This window comes from Rhineura floridana, chromosome 18 (assembly GCF_030035675.1).
Source record: "Rhineura floridana isolate rRhiFlo1 chromosome 18, rRhiFlo1.hap2, whole genome shotgun sequence".
Lineage (NCBI taxonomy): Eukaryota > Metazoa > Chordata > Lepidosauria > Squamata > Rhineuridae > Rhineura > Rhineura floridana.
In genome coordinates, this window is record NC_084497.1 from 27,042,441 (window position 1) to 27,060,037 (window position 17,597).

General features: G+C 47.6%; 1 protein-coding gene and 1 pseudogene across 16 annotated transcripts in view; one reads left to right on the top strand and one right to left on the bottom strand.

Moving 5' to 3' along the window:
* Positions 1-17,597, top strand: part of LOC133372935 (histone-lysine N-methyltransferase PRDM16-like) — a 545,545-nt gene that overhangs the window by 223,733 nt on the left and 304,215 nt on the right. The window lies entirely within an intron of this gene.
* On the bottom strand, positions 8,685-8,801 carry LOC133373039 (5S ribosomal RNA; annotated as a pseudogene).

A 17,597-nucleotide genomic window follows, 5' to 3' on the forward strand; every position in this document is an offset into this window, starting at 1 on the left:
TTAAGTCAGGTAACTGAGAGTGGGGCAGCCCCAACCACCTGTCCAACTTGATCCATGGTGGTGGGGGTGAGATAAAGACCCAGCCTGCCTGGTGGACCCAGTTCCCTGCCCCTGGCTTAGAATCCGATTTGAGAAGTTCACTATCATTATTTTTTTACTGTATATGTACTATAGCCTAGCATTTTGACTAATGTTATTTGCGATGACCTGTTTCCATGGGACTTGATTGGGGTTCCTGGATAATCCATATGGACTGCACAGCCACAAAGGATGATGTATTCACACACACACACACACACACACACCACCACCAACAACAACAACAACACCATTAAGTACATTTCTATTGGTAGCAAGTTAGATTGCCTGCCCCCCCATATACTCAGATCTTTATTCATTTCAAACGTTTATGTCATAGCTGTTCATTTGCAGTGGGGCTCAGAAAAGCAAGAAGTTGTTCACCGGCATTGTTTGAGAAATCACTCAGAAATAGTCTTGCAGAGTCTGCAAATGTAAGTTCTGCTCTTGTTCCAAACTAGCAGATGTGACAGGAGTGAGAGACGGGAAAGTCAAAACAGCAGGGAAGGGAGAGGGGGAAGAGAAGGCAGGCCCTTTGATGAGATTAAAATGCCAGCAGTCTGAAGTGGTGAGCAAGGTAGAGGCTTCTGGGTGCCTCCTGGTACTCAAAGAGCACTTGAAAGTTTACAAAGACAAATATGCAGGGCAACTAGATCACAGCAGTGTGTTTTTTTTAATGCTGCTGCATGCAAGATCTTTGCAGGATCTAAACTGACATTACACAGTAGCAGTTTCTTCTGTGTCTAATGGCATTGCAAAGGACTATTAATAATAATAACAACATGCACTCAGCCTTGTTCATTCACAAGAAAGCCTCTTTGGGAAAGGCCATAGCTCTGTGGCAGAGCCTTTGCCTTGCATGCAGAAGGTCCCAGGTTCAATCCCTGGCATCTCCAGGTAGGCCTGGGAGAGAACCCTGTCTGACACCCTGGAGAGCAGCTGCCAGCCAGTGTAGGCAACACTGAGCTACATGGATCAATGGAGCTGACTCAGTGTAAGATCTATGTTCCTAAGACACCAGGGAACCTCAGATCCAGGGGTCCAATACAGCCCTCCTGGCCTCTCTATTGGATCCTTGGAACTCTCCCCAGGCCACGCCTCCTCCCCAGCCACACCTCCTCCCCCCAGGCCACACCCCTCACCCCAAGCCACAACCCCTCACTCAAGCCACACCCCCTCACCCACCCTATTTTGCAACCTCTTTTTGCCTGGCTGGAATCTGCCCTCAAAGTCTGAGCACAGCTCTTGCTCGCCTGGATGGAGGATAAAGAGAGGGGCGTGAGTGTGTGTGGAAACCCAGCCTGCTGTAAGAAGATGAAATGCCCATGTGTGGTTTTCCTGCTTTTGCGTCTGGACCAACCTGTCGAGGTGATGGATATGGGTTTCCCTCTCCCTGCTTTATATCTCACAGCGATCCTCTGATGTAGGTGAAGCTTAGAGAGAGTGAGCAGCCCAAGGTCACCCAGTGAGCTTCACGGCTGAGTGGGTATTTGAACCCTGGCCTCCCAGGCCATGGTCTAGTACTCTAACCACTACACCACACTGTCCCTTGAGCATGAGCGGCCTGTCCCTGTCCTTTCCCTGTATAAATGGTTTCATTCAGTTTGTGAGTAGACGTGTATAAGTTTGTGCCTGTGAATCTGATATTGATACCAGGAGATCTACAGATGATTGTTAATAACAATAGTAATCAATAATATCACGTTTATATCCCCCCCTTCCTTCCAAGGAGCTCAAGGTGGTGTACATGGTTCTCCATTTTATCCTCTCAACAACCCTGTGAGGTAGGTTAGACAGAGAGAGAATGATTGGCCTGTGGTCACACTGTACTGTGACGGTCTCCATCCATGGGACGCAACCATTTTTGCCCCACTTCTCCCCTAAGTATCACCAAGCGGCAGCTTCTCTTGGATGGGGAGCAAACTTTTCTGTGGAAAAGTGGCCTTACCCTTGTCTTTCTCTCCCCTACCCCTTTAAGTCCCATCCCACCACATCCTACAACGCTGCGTTCCATAAGCTGAAGGAATTCTGCATCCTGGGTGAACAACTCCTTTTCCAACTCTCCAAAAACTACTGCCGTTCAGTTGGACTGAGCGACACCAGATTTGAGAGTTACGCAAGATGGTGCTATGACGGGCTTCCCCTTATTTAATATACACTTCCTAGGAGAGGGCCATAGCCCCAGTGGTAGAGCACATGCTTTGCAGGCAGAAACTGCTGGCATCTCCAAAAAGGGTTAGACACTACCCCTCTCTGAAACCCTGGAGAGGTGCCCCAGTGTAGACATGAGCGAGGAACCTGTGGCCCTCCAATGCTTGACTACAGTTCCCATCGTCCCTGGCCACTGGCCCTGTTGGCCGAGACTGACGCGAGTTGGAGTCCGCGAGCATCCAGAGGGCCACAGGTTCCCCACACCTAGAGTCAAAGAGATTGAGGCAAAGGAACCGAGGCCGCGTCCTGCGTCGACTCTGCTCATCAGAGAGGTGTAAGATGGAGTGCCCTGCGGCAAAGCCGTGCGGGGAATGGGAACTGCATAGCCCAGAGCATAATGATGCAGATGGGAAGCCTTGTCTCCTCCATTTCATCTGCGGCGGAGCCTCGCAGGCACAGGGAGCTAAGGGCGCACTTCTGTGGTGCATAGAACATATTCATCCACCCATTCATTCTTCGCTAAAAGCTTCCCTGCAGTGGCCAAAATGCATGGAACATTGTAGGAAAGGGGGGCAGAGGGGAAGACATACAATGGTGGCTAAAAAGAAGACGAAGAAGAAAAGAAACCTTGCTCAGAAAAAAAAAGGGGAGGGAAGGGAAGAGGAAAGTCCGTTGGTTTTTTTATTAATCCTTATTTCCCTTTTTGGACTGTCAGGTCTGGAGTGACAGTGAAAAAGCTCGTCACCACGTCGGCTAATTTGCGTTCCATTCACTTTCTCCTCAAAACCCATCAGGAGGACTGAAGGGCTGCGCGGCAGTTGACCTTATTCAATGGCAGAGTGATATACTGGGAAACAAGCCAGTTTCCACAATGCCCAAAAGAAAAAATTGGACGGAATCTTTGTTCTAATCTTGCGCGCGCAGCCCCCCCCCGGCTCCTTCCCGTCTTTCTATGCTAGCCGGGCTGTAGTTAAGCTGCACCGTTTGTTCCGTCAATCGCGCCGGGACTCAGATCCTCCCCGGGGTGCCATTGCAAGGTGATAGCTGGAGGCCTGGCGCTGGACACAGAAGGTGGCTGTGTGTTCGGAGGACCCAACTAGAGAGAGAGAAAGAGAGAGAGAGGGGTTGACAGCTTTGTCACGGCGAGAAAGAGTGGCCGTCAGGCCATCAAAGAGGTTCCAAACCTCCAACAGGGGAAGAGAGCCCTTCAGGCCAAAAGATTCGCCAGAGTGGGAAAAGTTTGCTCCCACACTCCTGACAAGGCAAGGTCAATGTTGCAAGAAGCAGTACCCACATCCGGCCCTGGTGTCTGTGCTCTGCCCCGGAGCCCTTGAAGTTATTTGCTGGATCTGGGATCAGAGCCAGAGGTTGAGTTGAGCTTGAGCGTGCAGTACAGGTACAGGGAAGCTTTTTTTCAGCCGGAGGGCCACATTCCCTCCTGGGAAGCCTGCTGGGGGCCATATGTCAGTGGTGGGCAGAACCAGAGGCAAAAGCTGGCAGACCAAGGAATGTAAATTTTGCCTTTGCAGAGTAGGCTAGTTCTCTCTCTCTCTCTCTCTCTCTCTCTCTCTCTCTCTCTCTCTCTCTCTCACACACACACACACACACACACACACACACACACATACACACACCCTATTCTCCATCCAGGCAAGCAAAAAAGCCTGATCAGAAGTCAAGGACACATGTCAGCCAGATAAAACCAACTTTTCAGGATGCAAAGCATGGCCAGTGAAGGGTGTGGACTGAGGAGAGTTCCAAGGGCCAGACAGAGCAGGCTGGAGGGCCACATTGTACAAACCCCTCTTGTACTATATGTTACTGTTGCTTTAAGACCGACTTCCCCCGGTTCTCTATCAAGAGGGAACTATTCAAATGGCTAAAAGCCTGCAGAGGTCTCCATGCAGCCTGAGGCCTGTTGCTAGCACGAGTTAAGCCGATGTCAGAGCTCAGGAGATAAATCATTCTCGATCTCCTTGCCTCACAACTGCTGTTTCCTGACCCTTATTTATTTGCTGGATTTGTATGCCACTGTTCCATTTTAAAATAAAATTGCACACCCCCAAGTTGGTGCATGATGTCTGAAGCAGCCATGGACTCCCAAATGCCACGCAAATACTGTAAGCAGTGAAGGTTGGCCCATTAGGGCAAATGGGGGGCTGTCCCACCACACTCAGTCTGTCTTCAAGCAGCCCCTGCCCACCTGCCTTCGTGCTTTTAACCAGTACACATTTTTTGCAAGCCATTTTTCATCATATAGTGCATTTTTGCATGCTGTTTTCATGCATACATTCATTTTTACGCACAGTTTCCCCTAACACATGCATTTTGGTAAACAACGCATTTGGTTGGCAAACTGCAAAATTCGAACGAGTGCAAATTTTGAAGGACGACGGCGTGTCACTTCTCTTATCGTTTCGGAAAGTGTGGATTTGATAGATTCTTGCCCATTCCTAATTCTGAGTCAAGCTTAGTCCAAATGAATTTTGGGAGAACTTCCAATTTCATTAGCAAAGATTCTTTACACATTTCTGACATACTTTCTAAGGCCGCCTATATATATATATATATATATAATAGTGAAGTGAAGTTCTGTTTGTTGCTTTCAAAATATATATATGCAGCCTTAGAAGTCTGTATGTATGTATGGGGGAGGGGTGCTTGGCAGAAATATAAGAAATTTGAAAAAGAAGAATAAAGACGATTGCCTTTTTTAGGGGGCAGCAGTAGTGGAAGTGTCTCACCTCTCTCTAGCTCCGTGTATTTTTCACCTTTTTCTGTGGATGAGCCACTGGTCCGTTTCTGGCCCATATCATGTTCTCCTAAGTTCACCCATAAGTCTGTTCCATCCGATTTGTGCATTAATCAGTAACTTTAAAAAAAAAAATCTGCGTGGAAGTTCTCATTTATTTTAAATGCATGTTCTCTCAAACTACACATTTCTATTTTGATACTTTTTTTTTTTGAGCCAAGAATTATGTCAGAATATTCAGGAAGTGTGAAATCCAGTGGATAAGTAAGCTGGAATCTGCACATTAGTTTGGGAAGTGCAGACCAAGGCAGCGGCTAGTGCACCAATGTCCTGCTTGTGGGCTTGCCATAGGCATCTGGGTGGAGATGGAATGTTGGACTAGATATGTCTGTGGTTTCATCCAGCATGATAATGAACATGATGGTTACTTGTTAGTTGCTTGTTACCCAAAGGTCTCCAAGTGACTTACAACACATTAAAACCCAAATATCATTATATAAAACCAAACCCCTATAACAGCCACAAGAAGTTTGGCAGCATCATCTCAGTCTATCAAATGCCTGGGGGGGAAAGTAAGTCTCTTCATCTGGTGGTGAACGAAGGTGCCAGGTGGACCAACAATGGGGACCCCTCTCCCTTGTTGCCACCCTCTGAGCCTCCCTTAGAAGGGGGACCTGGAGAAAGGCCTTAGAAGAAGTTCTACAGGTCTGGGCAAGTGTTCCAGAATATATTGGGGTTCTTAGATCACCTTCCTCAAGAATTCCTAGCTATTCCTGTTTTCCCAGACACTGGTGTCACATGTCCAGCCTACTTATCAGCAAAAGAGTATATACAATCTTTTCATTGACATTTTTTTTCAGTTGTTATTGTGCCTTGTGCTGCACATCAGATGTACCTTTGGCTCCATTCCTTGTGACCCCCACTTTCAGAAGTGCAGACCTGGCTTCACATTGCTTTGTTCCCCATTCAGGAGCCTAGACGATTGCCGTCCTCAAATGATAGTTGCACAACTGCCTGAATTCTTCCTCATCTGATACATGGAAACGCTGCTTCCCCTCCACGCCAGATCTGGGGAGGAACCTTCCTCCCTCTCTCCCAAATTTTGGGACGCCTATCTATAACATAAGATCTTCCGTGGCGCAGAGTGGTAAGCGGTGGTAATGCAGCCGAAGCTCTGCCTACAGCTGGAGTTCGATTCCAACAAAAGGAGGAAGTCGAATTTTCGGTAAAAAGGGTCGAGGTCCACTCAGCCTTCCATCCATCCGTGGTCAGTAAAATTAGTACCCAGCCTATGCTGGGGGGTAAAGAAAGGCCGGGGACAGAACTGGCAATCCCACCCCATATATACGGTCTGCCTAGTAAACGTCGCAAGACATCACCCTAAGAGTCGGAAATGACTCGCACTACAAGTGCGGGGACACCTTTACCTTTATCTATAACATCAAATACATGATTGTCATTTTGGAAACAGGACATTTACAGCATCTCTACTCTGAGCCCTAGATCGCTATCCGGTGAATGCAGTGACCTTCCTGCAGCACAGTCACATGTTCAGGGCTCTGGCAACCTTGCAGGGGCAGATGACCGAGCTTGGGTGACCTTCGTATTTTTCTGTGCCTTTGCAAATCAGCTGGCATGCCTCTGGCACCCTGCTGCCACCTCCTTGTCCTCCTCCTTCTGGTGCCCCCAGGTCCTCTTAATTTCCCCTTTCCTCTCTTGCATTCTGCCCATGTCCGCACCCTCATTAATCAACGTCAACCAGCAGAGAGTACAACAAGGGCAGTATTCTTCAGCTGCCCCCTCAGTCTTCATACATCCCATTGTTCTGGAGGGGGGAGAAGAAGAAGAAAACCTTGATTCAAATGCCCCAAAACAGCCAATGCAGCACATAAAAGAGATGAGACAAAAATGGAAAGAATCAAAAATGTGTTGGGGGGTTGGGGGAGAGAGAGAGAGAGAATAATAATTTTTTTAAAAAAAACTTAAAATAAAAAGAGGAGGCATTTCCCCACCCAAATCCCTCGAATAAATAACTCCGGCAATGATAATTTAAATTATTCATCCATTTCTGAAAACTTTCATTGAAATGGGAAGTGTATGATGTTCTTTGTCTTGTTTTTACTTGTCCCTTGTTTGCGATTAACCTTTACTGTATCTTGGGCAGGCCGTGGAGGTTTCACAAAGGCCGGCCTTTTCCTTCCATGGGAAAATATGTTTTGTCAGATGGAAATGAAAAGAGGGGGGACACAGCTATTTGACCGGGAGGGTTGTGTGTGTGCTGATGCAGCTGGCTGTTAAAGATGAGCATTTTGTGGGTCCGCTCTAACAGTTAGGAAGTTTTTCCTGATGTTCAATCAAAATCTGGCTTCCTGCAACTTGAGCCCATTATTCCGTGTCCTGCACTCTGGGACGATTGAGAAGAGATCCTGGCCCTCCTCTGTGTGACAACCTTTCATGTACTTGAAGAGTGCTGTCATATCTCCCCTCCGTCTTTTCTTATCAAGGCTAAACATGCCCAGTTCTTTCAATATCTCCTCATAGGGCTTTGTTTCCAGTCCCCTGATTATCCTTGTTGCCTTCCTCTGAACTCATTCCAGTTTGTCTGCATCCTTAAAGTGCAGTGTCCAGAACTGGATGCAGTAGTCAAGATGAGGCCTAACCAGTGCTGAATAGAGGGGACCAACACTTCACACGATTTGGAAACTATGCTTCTGTTAATGCAGCCTAAAATAGCATTGACCTTTTTTGCATCCACATCGCACTGTTGGCTCATATTGTGACCATCAACAGTCCCAAGATCCTTCTCGCATGTAGTATTGCTGAATCAAGGATCCCCCATCTTATAATTGTGCATTTGGTTTCTCTTTTCTAGGTGTAGAACTTTGCACTTACCCTCTGGAATTTCATTCTGTTGTTTTCAGTCCAGCCTATCAAGATCCCTTTGAATCTTTCTGTCTTCCAGGGGTTTAGCTATCCCTCCCAATTTTGTATCATCTGCAGATTTTATAAGCATTCCCTGTACCTCCTCATCCAAGTCATTAATAAAAATGTTGAAGAGCACTGGGCCCAGGACCGAGCCCTGCGGTACTTGTGTACTTAAGTTTAGATTATTTATTTTGTAACACTGAATTTATTCGATGTTTGTTAAATTGTTTGACCCTGTTTGAAAGTATCGTTATGTTTTGTAGACTGATTCCTTTCCCCTACCCCAATGCATTGCATTTGGGCATTTTTGGTGTTTGCTGTAAGTCACGTTGGGCACAGATCACTGTGGAAAGGCAGCATATATATATAAACTCAGTCAGTCAGTCGCTTGACAGTACCATGACGTTAGGTGCAGCCTGTGCGAACTGCCACCAAGCTGCACCAGCAAAGGCTCAGGAGTTTGCACAAACTGCTGATCAGCTGGAAGGTGCTGCCTGCAAAGCTTGTTTTGCATCTTTCCTTGCTCTGCAACTGGCATATGTGACCCCTGCTGGACCTATTTACACCTGTGGGCCGGAGGTGCCCCTCCACTGTGTTAAGAGATCCTGAGTAGGAAATCTTGCTTTCTAAATGTAAATTGACAATGTGACATCTGCTGTTGTTGTTATATGCCTTCAAGTCGATTACGACTTATGGCGACCCTATGAATCTTTGGATATATTCATAGGGTTTTCATGATAAGAGGTATTCAGAGGTGGTTTACCATTGCCTTCCTCTAAGCCTACGGCACCTGGGATTCCCAGGCGGTCTCCCATCCAAGTACTAACCAAGCCTGACCCTGCTTAGCTTCCGAGATCAGATGAGGTCGGGCATGTTCAGGGTAGGAGACAAAAACAAGACAACACAACAGTAATCTATACTGGTGGTTCTCAAGCCTTTCCCCCCATGGACCACTTAAAAGTTGCCGGGAGTCTTCGTGGACCACTTAACTGTAGCCATTGCAACGCACTGTGCTAGATGTTGCATGCTTTTATTTCATTGTATTTTTATTCCTTCTTTTCTTTCTTGTATTGTATTACAATGTGAATTCCGTAGAATTCAAACCTTAACGCATTAAAATACAGGATAAGAGATGAAAGAAGCACTAAATGTACAATTAAAAGTCAATATGAGTATTTAAGGGGATGGATGTGTTCTCTACTGTCTTCAACCACAAATCCATTGACGTGCCATGGGCCACCTGACAGACATTTGTGGACTGCTGGGGATCTACGGACCACAGTTTGGGATCCCCTGGGCCATACAACATCTGTAATGATTCATCAGTATACTGCTAGAACAGAGAAGGGAACCTTTATTTTTCCTCTGTCAAGAGTTTTTGCCACCACGTTCCTCCCTCTCTCTCTTCACACATTGCCTCAAATGAGTGTGCAATCTCTGCAGGCAGCTAGTTGAGCTGTAAACTCGCACAGCTGTTCACATGTAACATTCAAGAAGCACAGAGTCTGTGTACCTTCACATCTAATTGTTGAGCTGTACAAATCAGCAAGTGAACACGCTTTCACACACATGCAGGGACAGATTGCACCGGTGCTCAGTGTAACGTGTGAATTAGCCTTCTTTCTTTCTGCCATCCCTTTTTTCTCTCTCTCTTATGATGCCTCCTTCACCCGCCCTTTTTCTTCCTCTGCTGGAGGAGGAACAGATGGATCACTGGAGGTCTTAGCAGATGTGTAGTGGCAAATTCAGAAGTTCAGGGTCCCTTCATGATAGTCACAGACGTGCCTCTCCCTCTTTTTTTGCTGCTCCGTTGAGAATGAAATAATGCCTTCTAGGAGCCAATAAGCACAAAAGAGGAGAGTGTTAGTTACTGAGAAGAGTCTTCTTAGTAGCTGACTCACCTCCTTTCACTCTGATTGGCTCCAATCAGCAGGAAAGGACAAGGGAGCATGTTAGAAGACTCTTCCCAGTGGCTAACACACTCCCCTTTCATGCTGATGGCTCATAGGATGCTGGAGACATAGGGACCCTGCTAGGACCCTGCTCCTAAAAAAGTAAGGGGTCTAAGACCCCCTAAGACCTTGGACGACTACACCACTGGGTATCAGCCAGCTGACCACTTGCGAAGGGCTTCTAACCCTCCTTCCATCACATCATTCATTCTCCTCCCCTCGTAGTCAGAGGTCCAAAGTGACTACTTGCCGAGGGATCCCCCCACTTCTATCTTCCTGTCTTGGTAACAGAAGGAGTTGCCTTATCCTGAGTCAGGACTCTGGTGCCAGGGATTTGAATCCGAGACCTTCTGCATGCAAAGGTTAAAGGGGCGGGAGGGGTGAAGCCATAGAAAGGTCAAGGGCAGGACAAGACAGCCTTTCCTGGCAGCGTTCTCCTAATGTCTGAAACAAACTGTTAGAGCCATACGACAATGGAACCAATGACCTAGAGAGGTAGTGGGCTCTCCAACACTGGAGGCCTTCAAGAGGCAGCTGAACAGCCACCTGTCTGGAACGCTTTGATTTGGATTCCTGCATTGCGCAGGGGGTTGGACTGGATGGCCTTATAGGCCCCTTCCAACTCTACTATTCTATGATTCTATGAGATGCAGGATGCCTAATGAGACAACATCAGTCGATCAGCACCATGCATGTCAACGACTTCCAACACGACAGAGCGCGGCCTGAACGCCCAGGTGCTTCTCGGAAAAGAGCAGCAAGACGGCAACATTCAGACCACTAGGGAAGCAGCATGGGGATATATTGCACCGTCTGCCGGCTAGAGGTGCTACACACAGACCCAACCCATGCCGTGTTCGATGGTCAGATGCCCAAGAAAACCGGCAGATTAGCTATTTCTTTCCAGATGCTTCTCCTCCCCCCCTTCATGACGCCATCCAGGCCTGGTGTCCTCCTGCCGTCTCTGGGAGGCACGGCTCCTCAGCGAGTCACCACAGCAGTTGGGTGTATGCTCTTTTTACTCTGCTCCCTTCCCTCACCCCACCCACCCTTTCTTCCCTTTGCCCATACAAGGTAAATACCAAGACACTTCAGTTATGGGCTAAGCTCTGCCTGTCGCTTTCCCCCCCACCAGAGCCACCAAGGCGAAGGCCTGGGACGCTTGCCAAATGCCACATAGGACACTAGAGTCGTAAATCATCCCTTTTCCAACATCTGCAAGCCCCCAAAGGCCTACCCTTCGGTGATGCTGATCTTCTCCTTCTTACACACACAGACACACCCACACACTCCTCTCCCCACTTTCTGGCTTTTTCGCCTACCCCTCTCGGACAAACCTCCTATTGTCGCTGGCCCAAGTGAAGAAGAGTCCTCCCCCCTTCTGAAGCCAAGTTGCGAGCCGCCATCAAAGATGTCTGTGTCACGGCGGGGAGCCTATATCTCTCACGTCCTTGTCTTCCTCCTTCTCCTATGTCGCTCCCCCCCAGCTCGTGGGGGTCAGGCCAGCGCCTTTCATTCCAGTTTCATATTCACATAAAGACATCAAGTTAAAAAGAAAAGGAGAGGGGGAACCTGGCAAGAAAGAATTATTAGCCATGGCTGTCAGACACTTGTATCGGAAGGCGAGGAAGATTCAGTGGGCTCCATGTCCAGGCATTGTTTCCAGGGCCCAATGTATTTTTTTTTTTTTTGCGCCTCGGCCCACTGTGCCAGTCCATCTAAACGACTCCAGGAAGGAGGCAGACCCAGAATGCCGAATTCGTTGCCACCCATTATTTTATAGCCTCTGTTGAGTTTCTCCCCCCCCCCCCGCATCAATTGTCTCTCCAACCCCTGCCTTGCCAATTGTTCGGAAACTCCTGTCTGGCTTCCAAGAATGTTATTGTTTGGGATGTTTATTGAATAAGTTTTCTTTTAAAAAAATAGTAGTGCCAATGCTCAAGGGGTGCTGAGCAATTTATGGAGCAGTTGAAGCAAAAATGTCCCTGCCTAAATTCCACCACCGCTAGGGATGGAAAGATCTGGCTGTTTCCATTCTCTCAGTTTCTCATTTTCCCATTCTTAAATTCAGTTCTCCACATTTCTATAGCGATCTGTGATTTATTTATTTTTTAAATCCTCATGAAAATTCGTCACCATTTTAGTGTGAATTTCTCCAAATAAACACATTTTTGTAGGCAATTTTGACAAAGGTACACATTTTTGCAAGCCATTTCTCATCATCTCATGCCTTTTTACACGTTATTTTCACTCATATATTCGTTTTTATGCACACTTACCCCTAATATATGCATTTTTGTAAATACTGTTTAGTTGGCAAACTGCATCCCAAAATTCTCATAAATGCGGACTTTGAAGAATGGCTGTGTTTCAGTTCTCATATTGTTTCAGAAATTGCAAATCTGATAAATTCTGCTTGAAATGCGAACTGAATCAAAATTCTCACCCATCCCTAGTAAAGAGACATATGATTCTGCTTCTGATACTTTGTCCGTGTGCCTACTGGCTCTGACTGGCTGCATCAAGCTCGTATGATGCCAATTAAATTTGTTTTAAACTGTTTTTAATGTTGCATGTTAAAATGCTGTGAGCTGCCCTGGGGCCTTAGGGTGCAGCGATGGTGGTGGTGGTGATGATGGAGACGAAATAGGTCTCCTAAAACTTGGCCAAATGTACTCAGAATTTTTTTATTTTTATTTTATTTTTGCATACATTTCCACAGTGGTGAAAATTGCCTCTTGCTCCTGGCATGCTGTTGGTGCTCTGTACAGAGAAATATGCATGTTTACCTTGCCTTCCCTTGCCCTCACGTCACCTGTTTTTAGTGACATCATTGCTTCAGGGCAAATCCAATTGGTATTGTGACTTTGTTCTGCATAACTGAGATCAGCTATAAAGCAATTATGACACAGCAGCAGGTGAAGTAGTGGTAGAGATGAGTGAGGCTGATGCAGCCATAGGCAGAGCTATAGTTTGAGGACCTGCTTAGCATGGAGAAGGCCCCATGTTCCACCGGCAGCTCTGCAAGTAGCCCTGGGGATGTCCCCTGCTTGAAACACCAGAGAGCTGCTTCCAGTCGGTGTAGATGAGAGGTGAGGATCCTTTTTGGCTCCATAGGCCAGATCCTTATCAGGATCTGCCTCCCGGGCCAAACTGGACAGGTGGGCAAAGCTGCCCACTTGTCAATCATCTGACATCACAACTGACATAGGTGATTTGATGCTTTGAACTCAGGACGTCAACACACCTGGCAGGCAGCAAGGCACTGCTAAAAGGAGATTTGCTTCATTTTAGCAGCGAGTTCCCTGCAAGGAGCTGACCCGCGCACCCAAAGTAAGCTGGATTGACCCTTGAGCACTGGGTTCAGGTGTGCAAGAGAATTAACAGCAGGGAGCTCTCTTGGCCACCCAGGACAAGCAGGAGTGTCCTTCCAGTCCGTCAGCTGATGTGCGGGAGGACAACCCTGCTTTGCGCAAAGCTTCAGGGGCTCCCAACCATCAGGTGGTTGCAGGCCGCTTTGGAAGCTGTGCAAGGAAGTTCTGAAAGTGTGCAAAGCCTCTTTTGGCCAAGCACCGCCCTTACCTCAAGGGGATGGAGCGACTCCGCTGCGACGACAGGTTGCAGCACTTGGGGCTTTTTAGTTTAGAGAAAAGGCGAGTCAGAGGCGATGTGGTAGAAGTGTATAAATTTATGCATGGCATGGGGAAAGTGGATAGAAAAACATGTTTCTCCCTTTCATATAACACTAGAACTCATGAACATCCAATGATCCTGAATGTTGGAAGATTCTGGGCAGACAAAAGAAAGGACTTCTTTATGCTGCGCATAGTTAAACTATGGAATTTGCTCCCACAAGAGGCAGCAATGGCCACCAACTTGGATGGCTTTCAAAGAGGATTAGACACATTCATGGAGGATAAGGCTATCAGTGGCTACTACCCATGACAGCTATGCTCTGCCTCCATATTCTGAGGCGGTATGCTTCCAAACACCAGTTGCTGGGAACCGCAGGAGGGGGGAGTTGCTCTTGCACTCAGGTCCTGCTTGCAGGCTTAGCATGATTGGTCCTGTGACACCAGGATGCTGGACTAGGTGGGCCACTGGCCTGATCCAGCAGGCCCTGCTGATGTTCTTACGTTCTTACCTGCCTCACACCTGGTGCCATATCTGACACCAGATGCAGGCTGGGTAAGCGTGGCTTGCCCCAAACGGCCTCCTGGGCCAAATGGAGAAGACTGGCAGGCCACGTTTGGTTTAGACAACAGGGAACCAGATGGTCCATTGGTCTGTTCAGTCTATGGCACCTTTCTACATTCCCAATAAACAGGACAAAGACTTATGCAAGGAGAGATTTTAGAAGTTGAATTTCCACACCATCCGCCTGTTTGGGGAGGGTGGAATTGGTACCACACTGGAATTTTTTATCCAAATATCAACATTTAAGAATGTTCAGTGCCATGCTGAGCTTTTCCCCGGGAGAATCTCGGTGAACTGTGATCTTGCTGAATATGTACAAATCAACAACTATGCCCGATAAAGTTGTTAATTCCCTCCAATACCAAAGAGTGAGTGAGTGAGTGAGTGAGTGTGTGTGTGTGTGTGTGTGTGTGTGTGTGTGTGTGTGTGTGTGTGTGTGTGTGTGTGTGTGTGTGTGTGTGTGTGTGTGTGTAAGCAATCAGTAGACATTTTAAGGAGCCCCTCAGTGACCTTTGGGAGCAGGAGATAAATGAAGACCTATAGTTAATCTTTTGGAAAGCTGCTGCTGTGAACGTTTTAACAGTCAAGGACCCTATTAAAACGTGCATGGCAGGGACGTGCAACTGCAAAAAAACAGCAACAATGTTTTATTTTAAGCATCCTTGTTTCCTTTTTGTTAAAAAAAAATGAAAATATAATCCAAAACCTAAGTGCAAAGCCATCAACCACCTCCTTTTCCAATCCTTCCCTTTGCAAAACATTTTTATTTCCAATTAGCAAAAGAAAAATTGCTAATTTGCTGCAGTTGGATGGGGCTGATGTCTCAATCTGCGAAGTGTCAGCGCTGTGAAAGGAAATGTTTCACACTGTGCTGGAGAGACAGAGCCATTCTAAAGAGGGTCAGGGCACCGGGCCCAGAAACCACATTGACTGGCCACAGCGCTAAATTACTCACACAAGACAGACATTGTCTCCTGTGCCAGCGAAGATGGTGGACTCACTTTTGCATTCTCCCTCTGTGCTTCCTTAGTGTGTGTCGGAGGGGGGGAGAGATTAGGCAAAGAGGAAGGGACAGTCCGAGTGAAAGGGGTGAGCATGAGACAAAACCTGGGAAAGCTCCAGAACTCCTTTATGTGCTTTTTTTTTTTTTTTTACTGTAGTTTGATTAAAAACAACAGCAAGGCTTAAAACGCCTGGTTAAAGGTTATCGGAGCTGAGGTTTGAATCGACCAGATGAGAGGCAGATTGTGAAAGAATAAAGCACCCAACCCAATTGGCAGGGCAGGCTTTGGACTTGGGGTGTGTGCGTGTTTTAATTTGGCTCCCAGTTTTTAAATCCTTAGCATTCCGGTCACATTTCAAACTCTTCACTGACAAGTTCCATGATTTAAAAAGAAATAAAGGAAGAAGCTGGACATCGTTTTAGAGTTCAGTACACAGAGAAAGGAGGCAAGATTCCCTGCTCTTGGATGGGGATGCACACAGACACACACAGAGTATTTTATTGTTCTCAAAACAGCAACTTCAGCTGGTGAGTGCCAACAGGATTGCTGTTAAAATGGGGGCCAGGGAGTTCAGGGGAGACCCAAGCTTTGCAGAAGAAAAAAGAAGACATTTAGAGGGGGGAACTGAAGAGGACAGAAACCTCTCAAAGCAGGCCAATGAAAACTAAGCATCGGGGCCGGTGCCAGGCGTGACTGGGCCCTTGGGCACCAGCCTGCTCCAGGCCCCGTGTTCCCAGGCTCCCTACAGACCATGTGAGACCACTCCACCTATCTCTTAACTCTTTCTGTGAATGCCCTGCGCACTGGGTGCACAGGTTGCTGCCATCAACCAAGATGCCCCCACTGCCACTTTCGTTGATGGCGCGCATGTGTGCTATGCTGCATGCTCGCACATGCCTGCTATCAATCAAGATGGCAATGAGGGCATCAGCCCCTTAGAGAAGCATCTGCTGCCATCTTGGTTGATGGCAGCTGCATGCACAGTGCACAGTGGAGGGAGGAGAGGGAGGTGGAGCGGTCGGGCACCTCAGGTCCACACGGTCTGTAGGGGCGGGGTCTGGGAGCTCCATCTCTGTGATCTGTGGCAGGGTTGTGGGTCAACCCTGCCAAGGATCGCAGAAGGGGAAAGCTACCCCCACACCCTAAGGAGGGGCCCTTCAGGGGCCTTCCTGGGCTGCAGGGGCTTTTCTGGGCTGCAGGGGCCCTCGGCCAGGGCCCAACCTGGCTGCCCTTTGGCGCCAGCCCTGGTAAGCATGCTCAGTGCACACAGAATGCCAAGAGTCTATTGGAGGGGAATATAAGACGCTGCTGTCAGACCACTGGTTCATCTAGCTCTATATTGTCTACACTGACTGGCAGTGGCTCTCTGCGATTTCAGACAGGGTTTTCTTCCCGCTGTACCTGGAGATGCTGGGGATTGAACCTGCGTGCAAAATGGATGCTCTGCCACTGCGTCACAGCCCTTCCACAAAGAGTCCTTCCTTTCTTCATGTTTCTTTGTGATTTCTTCCCTGGATATTTGAAGTGTGTTTTCCCCTTTTACTATATAGTTTCAGAATAACTGGAAAGAGCATTATTTTATCTGGGTTTTTTTAAAATCATTGCTGATTTGGGGAAAATAATGATGTCAGAGGTCCATTTTGCTCAGTGTTGTCTACTCTGACTGGCAGCCCCTTCCCAGGGTCTCAGACAGCAAATCCCTCCTATTACCTGCTTTTCCTTTTGAAACTGGAGATGCTGGAGATGGAAACTGGGGCCTTCCACAGCAGGCAGTTTACTCCAGTATTATCCGGGAAGGGACATCCCCAGCCGTACCTGGAGATTTCTTGATTGATTCCATTTAAAACATGTGAATATAATTTAATTATCTGCATTGCTAAGAGGTATACATAAAATCAAGCCATACAGAAAATAAGCAACAGCAAAATCATCATAGAACCAAGCATTTACCTGAAAATGCTTGCTGGAACAAGACGGAGACACCAGGGACTGAACCTGGGATCTTCAACAGATGTGCTGCCATTGACCTGCAGATGCTGCAGATTCGATGCTCCACCATCGAGCTACTCCTCTTCTGTAGGATGGGTGACTTAATTTTGGGTCTCAGGCAGAGAAAGGGGTTTTCCATCCGGTCGATCACCAACGTGGTGCTCATGGGCTCACATGTGCCCTCAGAGGTTTCCTTGGTTGTCTGCAGGGTCCCACCTGCCACCCCTCCCCGTCTGAATTTAGGCTTGGGAAGATTAACTCTCACCTCCCCAGCTGTGCTCTCCAGGAAGATCACCCTTCCATTGAAATGAAAATGGCCTGCCTTCAAGTCTATCCCGACTTATGGCAACCCTATGAATTAGGGTTTTCATGGCAAGTTGTATTCAGAGGGGGTTTACCATTGCCTCCCTCTGAGGCTAGTCCTCCCCAGCTGGCTAGGGCCTGCTCAGCTTGCCACAGCTGCACAAGCCAGCCCCTTCCTTGGCCGCAACTGCCAGCTGGGGGGCAACTGGGCTCCTTGGGACTATGCAGCTTGCCCACGGCTGCACA